This window comes from Gracilinanus agilis, chromosome 2, assembly GCF_016433145.1.
Source record: "Gracilinanus agilis isolate LMUSP501 chromosome 2, AgileGrace, whole genome shotgun sequence".
Classification (NCBI taxonomy): domain Eukaryota; kingdom Metazoa; phylum Chordata; class Mammalia; order Didelphimorphia; family Didelphidae; genus Gracilinanus; species Gracilinanus agilis.
The window spans coordinates 445,389,487-445,398,608 of NC_058131.1; the positions used below are offsets into that span (position 1 = coordinate 445,389,487).

The 9,122-nt window shown below is 33.4% G+C and overlaps 1 pseudogene; it reads left to right on the plus strand.

Moving 5' to 3' along the window:
- Window positions 1–5,453, plus strand: part of LOC123233962 — a 73,274-nt pseudogene extending 67,821 nt beyond the window's left edge.
- The last annotated feature ends 3,669 nt before the right edge of the window (window positions 5,454–9,122 follow it).

Sequence of the window (9,122 nt, forward strand, 5' to 3'; positions counted from 1 at the left end):
AAGAAAGAAAGAAAGAAAGAAAGAAAGAAAGAAAGAAAGAAAGAAAGAAAGAAAGAAAGAAAGAAAGAAAGAAAGAAAGAAAGAAAGAAAGAAAGACAGGAAGGAAGACAGGAAGGAAGGAAGGAAGGAAGGAAGGAAGGAAGGAAGGAAGGAAGGAAGGAAGGAAGGAAAAAGAAAGAAAGAAAAGTTGTGAGAGCAGAATTTATGACCTACATAGCAGAAATAATAGGCAAAACAGAAAATTCAAAATACTAAGGTGAATTTCTCCAAAGGGGGGAAAAAAGAGAAAGAGCAATAGATTGGGAAGACAAAAGGGAAAGACAATATGAACAAAGAAAAGAAGAAAGCTATAATGTGAAAAAATATAAGTACTATGCAAACAAAACACATTAATCTTGAAAAAGGGATTTGTAGACAACTAAAGAACTGTAAAATATAAACTTTAAGGTATGAAAATGGGATATACTGTATCTTCTTTATAATCTCTGTTGTTATTAGTAAAAGAATAGCTGACTGACAGTTGAATTTGAGCTATTGTGAGCTGAGGCTCAATGTAACTGGTTTTGGGCCTAGGCAAGGATAACTAAGTGAATGGTTTGGAGACAGTTTTAAGAAAACAAAAACCTCTATATAATAAGGTTTAAAAGGTTTAAGGATAGGTAAGGATGGTAACAAAGAGGTTGAGGATAGGATCCCTAAATCTAAGGGAGTTCTAACTTATCCCACTCCCAAACTAAGATTCCTCATGGAGTTTCTTCTGCCTGGGGTCCAGGCCTTTCCTGATCTCCTTAAATCTATCACTAAAACCCCAAAATCTTTTAATATATCTTAAGTAACTATCTCTTTTGATTATTTCAGCTCACTTCTCCACTTTTCAATTCTTCCTGGGCTTAGTCAGGTTTCTGGACCTAGCAGGCCTCAAAAGCCTGCCTCCACTCTGGAACCACACAGATGACAAACAGTCTCTCTTTCCTTCTTCTCTTCTGGCCTTCTTCATCAACTTAACTCCTAAACTCCAATCTGCTTCCACTCTTAACTGCCAGTACGGTTTTCCTAGTTTTCCAGAGTAACTCTAGAGAGCAGGAACCAACCAACCTCTCCGAGTGAAGGTGAATTCCCAGAGAGAGTTTTACAATTGGAAAACCAACCACCTTCCAGCTTCCCAGAATTCTCAGAACCCCTCACCAGGAATTCTGCCTCAAGATTCCAACTAGGCTTCCAAATTACTCAGACAGGATCTTCATTCTGTCATTAACCACTAAATCCCAAAATTATCCCAAAAACTATTTTAATCCTAATATAATCAAAGCTTTCCTTTAACATAACAGTTCAAAAGTCTTGAACACCATAATGCCAGAAATAATACAAAAATCTGCTTAGAACTCCAAATGCAGAAAATAAATTACCAATTGAAAGGATCTGCAGATCATCTCTTTCTCCCTTTACCCCAACACTGCCAAAAAACAAACTATGCTGTAAATTTCAAGACATGTAATGGTTACTTAGCAATTCCAACAACAAGCAACAGATTCTGAAAGAAAGACCTTCAAGTATAAAGAGAAGTATAATATAAGATTCTTCTTTACCCACCAGACACCACAGGAAGGAATGGAATAATGAGTTCTACAGGGCTAAATAACTCTAAAGGTAACAAAGTAATATATACTTAGGCCTAATTATTAGTGAAAAGTGAATATATAACAAAATAAAAGATTGACATATTCTTAAAAAAATTAAGAAAATCTTGTGATCAGCTAACTGTCTTTGCAAATAACTCAGACAAATGAAACAAAAGATAATTAATCCTTCCAAGGAAGGCACAAATAAGAAAATAAATTACTTCCTAAAAAGAGAAAAAACCAGAAAGATAAGCTATGATTCTAAAACAACAAAAATAATAGTGAGAAAATCAAGTCATTTTTCTAAAAGTACACAATGAAGTCAGGGGAAATTTCAATCAAAGAAGTGATAATTGTGAAGGAACAGGCTTGAACTACCAGTATAGTAAACCTTAAAATACCCTGCCCATAGGTGAATCAGTGTTTTTATAGTACTAAACTGAAAAAATGAGAGAGAACCTAAAAAGTAAGAGAGGAGGAAGAATAAAGAGAGAAAGGGGAGATGTATCCTATCATATCAATGGCAAATGATGAGGGAAAAATAACTCCTCTAAGTGTCTGAGAAAGAAGAGAAAATTAGCGAAGTAGAAAAGGAAGATAAAAATCTTGGAAAGAATGGAAAGAACTCATAAAAGAACACTTCTCTGGGTAGAGAGATATCTTTTTTAAATATAACTATTATTTCCCAATTATGTGAAAAATAATTTTTAACATTTGTTTTCTCATTTTCTAAAATTTTGAGTTCTAAATTCTCTCCTTCCCCTCCTCTCATTCCTCCCTAAGAAGGTAAGCAATTTGATCTAGTTTAGACATGTGCAATCATGTAAAACATATTTCCATATTGGTCACATTGTGAAAGAAAAGTCATATAAAACAAAAAAATCACAATGAAAAATCAAATGAGTCCCTTGAGGTTCTCTTGGAACCTTGAATAACTGATTTCTTCAGAAGTTGATCATCATCTAAGAATTTTGTGACTGTGTACAATATTCTCCTGGTTCTGCTCACTTTGTATCAGTTTATATAAAGTTTTCCATTTTTAACTCATCCTGTTTGTCATTTCTTTTTTTGGTTCTTTTTTTGTTTTTTAAATTTATAACAATATATAACATAACAATATAATTAAACAAATTCTAACATTTCCTTTACTCCAAAATTGTTCTCATCACCCTTTTTCCTGTCTCTTCCCACCTTTTCCTCCCTCCCTAAGAAGGCAGGTAATATAATATAGGTTGTACATATATTGGCATATAATACACATTTTTCTGTTTGTCATATTGTAAAACAAGATACATATTGCTTACCTTAGAGAAAAATTCATGAAAAAATAAAGTGAAGAATAGTATGTTTTAATTTGCATTTGGATTTGGTTCTTTGTGTGGTGTTGGTTATCCCTTTTTCTTTTAAGTCTGTTTCAGTTGTCTTGGATCCTTGTCCTGTTGATAACAGTTAAGTTATTTACAGCTAATCACACATTATTGTTGTTACTGTGTACAGCATTCTTCTGGTTCTCATTTTGCATCACTTCATAAAAGTCTTTCCAAGGTTGTTTGTTTTTTTGTGCATTATTTCTTATGGCAAAATAGTACCATTGAAATCAGATACTACATTGATCATTCCTCAATTAATGAGCAACCCTTTAGTTTCCAATTCTGTGCCGCCACAAAAAGAGTTACTATAAATATTTTAGAACATATAATTCCTTTTACTTTTTACCTGATCACCTTAGAAAACAACTTTGATAGTGGTATTGCTGGGTCAAAAGATATACATACTTATAATTCTTTGAGTATAATTCTAGATTGCTTTCCAAAATGGTGTGGATCAGTTCAGAGTCCTGCCAACAATGTATTAGTGTCTCCATTTTTTCCACATCCTAACCAACACATATTTAAATGTTTTTATCTTTATTTTATTCCAATAACAAATTTATACATAAATTTTCCAGTTATATGATTCATGTTGCCTCCTTCTCCTCTTCCCTTCCCATTTCCCAGAGTTGACAAGTAATTCCACTGGGTTATATATAATCACTCTAAATATATTTCCCATATTATTCATTTTTTAAGATAGTAATCTTATAAAACCAAAACTCCAAATCATATACCAAGATAAACAAGTGATAAATCATATATTTTCATCTGCATTTCTATTCCAACAGTTCTTTCTCTAGAGGTGGATAGCATTCTTTTTCATAAGTCCCTCGGAATTGTCCTGGATCATTGTATTGGTGTTAGTAGCAAAGTCTAGCACATTTGATTATCCCACAATATTTCAGTTACTATATATAATGTTCTTCTTGTTCTACTTATTTCACTCTGCATCAGTTCACATAGATCTTTCCAGGTCTTTCAGATATCATCCTGTTCATCATTTCTTATAGCACAATAGTGTTCCATCACCATCATATACCACAATTTGTTCAGCCATTCCTCAATTGAGGGACATCCCTCTATAAGAGCAACTATAAATAGCTTTGCACAACAGATCCTTTAAAAAAAATCTTTGGAATACAGATCAAAAGGTATATTCTTTTAAAGCCCTTTTGGCATTATTCCAAATTGCCTTCTAGAATGGTTACATCAATTCACAACTCCAGTAGCAATGCATGAGTGTCCCAATTTTGTCATATCCAGTCCAACATTTATTATTTTCCTTTACTGTCATATTGGCCAGTCTGCTAGGTGTAAGATGATACTTTGATTTTGTTTTAAATTTTCATTTCTCTAATCAAGAGGGATTTCAGACATTTTTCACATGATTACTAAAAGTTTTGTTTTTTCCATCTGAAAACTGCCTATTTGATCATTTGATCATTTATCAATTGATGAATGATTCAGTTTCTTATAAATTTGACTTAGCTCCTTATATATTTGAGAAATTAGATCTTTATCAAGGAAATTTGTTATAAAAATTCTTTCCAAGTTTGTTACTTCCCTTCTAATCTTGGTTGCATTGGTTTTATTTGTATAAAATCTTCAATTTAATATAATCAAAGTTATTCAATGTACATCTTATCTCTGTCTCTTGTTTGGTCTTAAACTCTTCCCTTCATCATTGATCTGGCAGATAAATTCTCCTACTCATATTACTCTTTATGTTTAAAGCATATACTCAAGTACCTGACCCACCCTGGTCCCTGTTCGTCCCTTGCTCATAGATGCGCATTACTTGGGGAACCTGCCAGGCTAAGGGCGAGCAGCCCAGCAGCCCCAGGGCTTAGGGTAAGGGGGCTTCTTCCCACACTGCGCACTGTAGAGCTTCTTGGTCCTCAGGCTTGTGCAATGCACCAGCCACATCCCAAGAATGAAGCAGCTACTCCTATCCCTGCCTCACCAAGGAATGCCTGGCTCTATTATGCTCCACTACAGACTTATTAGAACCCAGGAACAGGCACTAATTGTAGTAAAGCCAGATGGTGTTCAGTGAAGGCTGGTTGGAGATGTCATTAGGCACTTGAAGAGATGAGGGTTCAAGCTAGTGGGCATGAAACTACTACAGGCCCCAGAAAAAGTCCTTCCTGAACATTACTATGACCTGAAGAAGAAGCCCTTCTATCCAAACTTAATCAAATATATAAGCTCTGGTCCTGTGGTTGCTATGGTCTGGGAAGGGTACAATGTGGTCTATACCTCTAGGAACATGGTAGGAGACACTGACTCAGCAGATGCTGCCCCTGGGACCATCGGAGTAGATTTCAGTGTTCACATCAGCAGGAATGTTGTCCATGCCAGTGACTCTGTGAAAGTGGTCCAGAGAGAGATCAGCCTGTGGTTTCATAGCAGTGAGCTGGTGGATTGGAACTGCTGCAGTCACAACCTGTACCATGTGTGAGGGAGGGTCTCAGCCCACCTCCCACCCACACTGACCACAGACCCAGAGCAACTACCTCTACCAACGAGAATACTATGTTCTTCCCTTCCTTCTGCCTCTGTCCAAGCTTCATGCCATCTCACTGTCTTATCTCCCTTTCCCCCACTGTGGGCCACAGACCTCTCAGATGCTAAATATGTGCATTTTCACTCTATGCCCCAAGCCATTGAAAGATTGAGTCTGATCCTTCCTTTGATTACAGTGCCAGTCAGTCAACCTTGAGGGCAATTGCCTGTAACCAGAGATGATGATGACTATTAAAGGAGACACACTAAAATAAATTTATTTTAAAAAGCATATACCCATTTTGACCTTATCTTGGTGTAGGGTGTGAGATGTTGATATATATATCTAATTTTTGCCCTATTTTCCCAGAAGTTTTTGTCAAATAGTGAGTTCTTATCCTGAAAATTGGGTTTATCAAACACTAGATTGCTGAGGACATTTACCCTTAGTCTATTCAATTGATTCACCCTTCTATTTCTTAGCTAGTAACAAACTATTTTGATGATTACTGATTTGTAGTATAGTTTAAGATCTGGTACTGCTAGACCACCATCCTTCACATTTTTTTTTCATTAATTCCCTTTATATTCTCGACCTTTTGTTCTTCCAGATGAATTTTGTTATTGTTTTTCCTAGTTTTATAAAATAGTTTTTTGTTAGTTTGGTATATATGGCATTGAATAAGTAAATTAATTTAGGTAGGATTGTAATTTTTATTATATTAGGTCAGCCTACCCATGAGCAATTAAAATTTTTCCAGTTGTTTAGGTCTAATTTTATTTGTGTGAAAAGTGTTTTGTAATTGTGTTCTTATAATTCCTGTATTTGTCTTGGCAAATAGATTCCCAGCTATTTTATATTGTTGAGAGTGATTTTAAATGGAGTTTCTCTTTCTAACTCTTGCTGTTGATTTTTTTGAAATATAGAGAAATGCTAATGATTTATGTGGGTTTATTTTGTATCCTGCAACTTTCCTAAAGTTATTAATTATTTCAACATGCTTTTTGGTTGATTTTTTAGGATTCTCTAAATATAGCTTCATATAATCCTAAAAGAGTGATAGTTTAGTTTCCTCATTGTCTACTTTAATTCTTTCAATTTCTTTTTCTCCTCTAATTTGTAAAGCTAGCATTTCTAGTACATTACTAAATAATAGTGGTAATAAAGGGCATCCTTGCTTCATTCCTGATCTTATTGGAAAGGCTTCTAATTTATCCACATTGTGAATGATTCTTGCTGATGGTTTTAAATAAATACTGCTTATTATTTTGAAGAAAGGTCCTTTTATTCCTATGCTTTCTAATATTTACAATAGGAAAGGGTATTTTTTTGTTAAAGGCTTTGTCTAGTTTATCTATTTCTAAATTTATCTTTTGAGATAATCATGTTTTTTCTGTTAGTTTCATTATTGATACTGTCAATTATGCTGATGGTTTTCTTAATATTAAACCAGCCTTGCATTTCTGGTGTACATCCCCAACTGGTCATAGTAAATAATCCTTGTGATAATATGCTGTAGTCTCTTTGCTAATATTTTATTTAAGATTTTTGCATTTGTGTTCATTAAGGAGATTGGTCTATAATTTTCTTAATTAATTTTTGGTCTGCCTGGCTTTGGAATCAATACCTTTATTCATGTCATAAAAAGAAGTTGTTAGGATTCCTACTTTGCTTATTTTGTCAGATAATTTGTGTAATATTGGGATTAGTTGTTCTTTAAATGCTTGATAGAATTTGTGAATCCATCTGGCTCTGGGGATTTTTTCTTAGGAAGTTCCTTGATGGCTTCTTCAATTTCTTTTTCTGAGATAGAATTATTTAAGTATTCTATTTCCTCTTTTGTTAATCTAGGCAATTTTAATGCAATGATCCAGGACAATTCTGAGGAACTTATAAGAAAGAACACTATCCACATCAAGAACTATGGGAATAGAAACACAGAAGAAAAACATTTGCTTGATCACATGGTTTGATGGGGATGTGATTGGGGATGTAGACTCTAAATGATTACTCTGTTACAAATATTGATAATATGGAAATAGGTTTTGATCAATGATACATGTAAAATCCAGTAGAATTGCTCATTGGCTATGTAAGTGGGTAGGGAAGAAAGAAGGGAAAGAATATGAATCACATGACCATGGAAAAATATTCTAAATTAATCAAGTAAATTAATTACTTAAAAAGAAATAAAATTAAATTTAAAAATCTAGGCAAGTTATATTTTTGTAAACATTTACCCATTTCACCTAGATTATCATGTTTATTGCCATGTAATTAAGCAAAATAGTTCTTAACAATTACCTTAACTTCCTCTTCATTAGAAGTGAGATCACTCTTTTCATCTTTGATACTGCTAATTTGCTTCTCTTCTTTCTTTTTTTATTAGATTAACCAGTACTTTATTTTATTTGTTTTTTCAAAGTACCAGCTCCTAGTCTTATTTATTAGTTCAATAGTTCTTTTACTTCCAATTTTATTACTTTCTCCTTTAATTTTTAGGATTTCCAATATAGCTTTTATCAGGGAATTTTTAATTTTTTTCCAATTTTTTTAAGTTGCAAGCCCAATTCATTGATCTCCTTCCTCTTGATTTTGTTGTTATAGGCACTCAGAGATATAAAATTTCCCCAGATTACAGCTTTGTCTGTATCCCATATATTTTGGTATGCTATCTCCTCATTGTCATTCTCTTTAATGAAGTCTATAATTGTTTCTGTGATTGGCTTTTTGACCCACCAATTTTGAAGAGTTAGATTATTTAGTTTCCAATTAATTTTAAATTTACCTTTCCATGGACCCTTGTTAATTATAATTTTTATTGCATTATGATCTGGAAAAGTTCCATTTATTATTTTTGCTTTTCTGCATTTGTTTGAAATATTTCTGTGCCCTAGTACATGGTTAATCTTTGTCTATGTATCATGTACTACTGAGAAGAAGGTATATTCCTTTTTATTCTTGTTTAGTTTTCTACAAATAGCTATTAAATCTAATTTTTCTGGCATTTCATTCACTTCCCTTACTTCTTTCTTATTTATTTTTTGGTTCGATTTATCTAGTTCTGAAAGGGGAAGGTTAAGATCCCCCAAAGCAGTACTCAAGGGAAATTTTACTATTTATTTCCTCCTTGAACTCCTTTCATTTTTCTTTTAGAAATCTAAATGCTATATCATTTGGTGCATAAATGTTTAGTAATTATTTCATTGTTTATAGTACCCTTTAGCAAAATGTAATTTCCTTCCTCATCTCTTTTAATCAGATCAATTTCTACTTTAGTTTTTTATGATATCATGATTGCTACTGCTGATTTTTTTTTACTTTAGATGATTCATAATAAATTCTGCTCGAGCCTTTTACCTTGAATCTTTATGTGTCACCCTGCCTCAAATGTGTTTCTTATAAACAGTATATAGTAGGATTCTGTTTTTTAATCTACTCTGCTATCTGCTTCTGTTTTATGGGTGAGTTCATCCCATTCACATTCAGAGTTAATGATTACTGTGTATTTCCCTCCATCTTATTATCCCCTTTAGATTCTGCTCTATTATTCTCTTTCACTCTGATCCCCCTCATCATTTGCTTTTTGTTACTCCCCCACTTTCCCTTCCCTCCAATTACTTC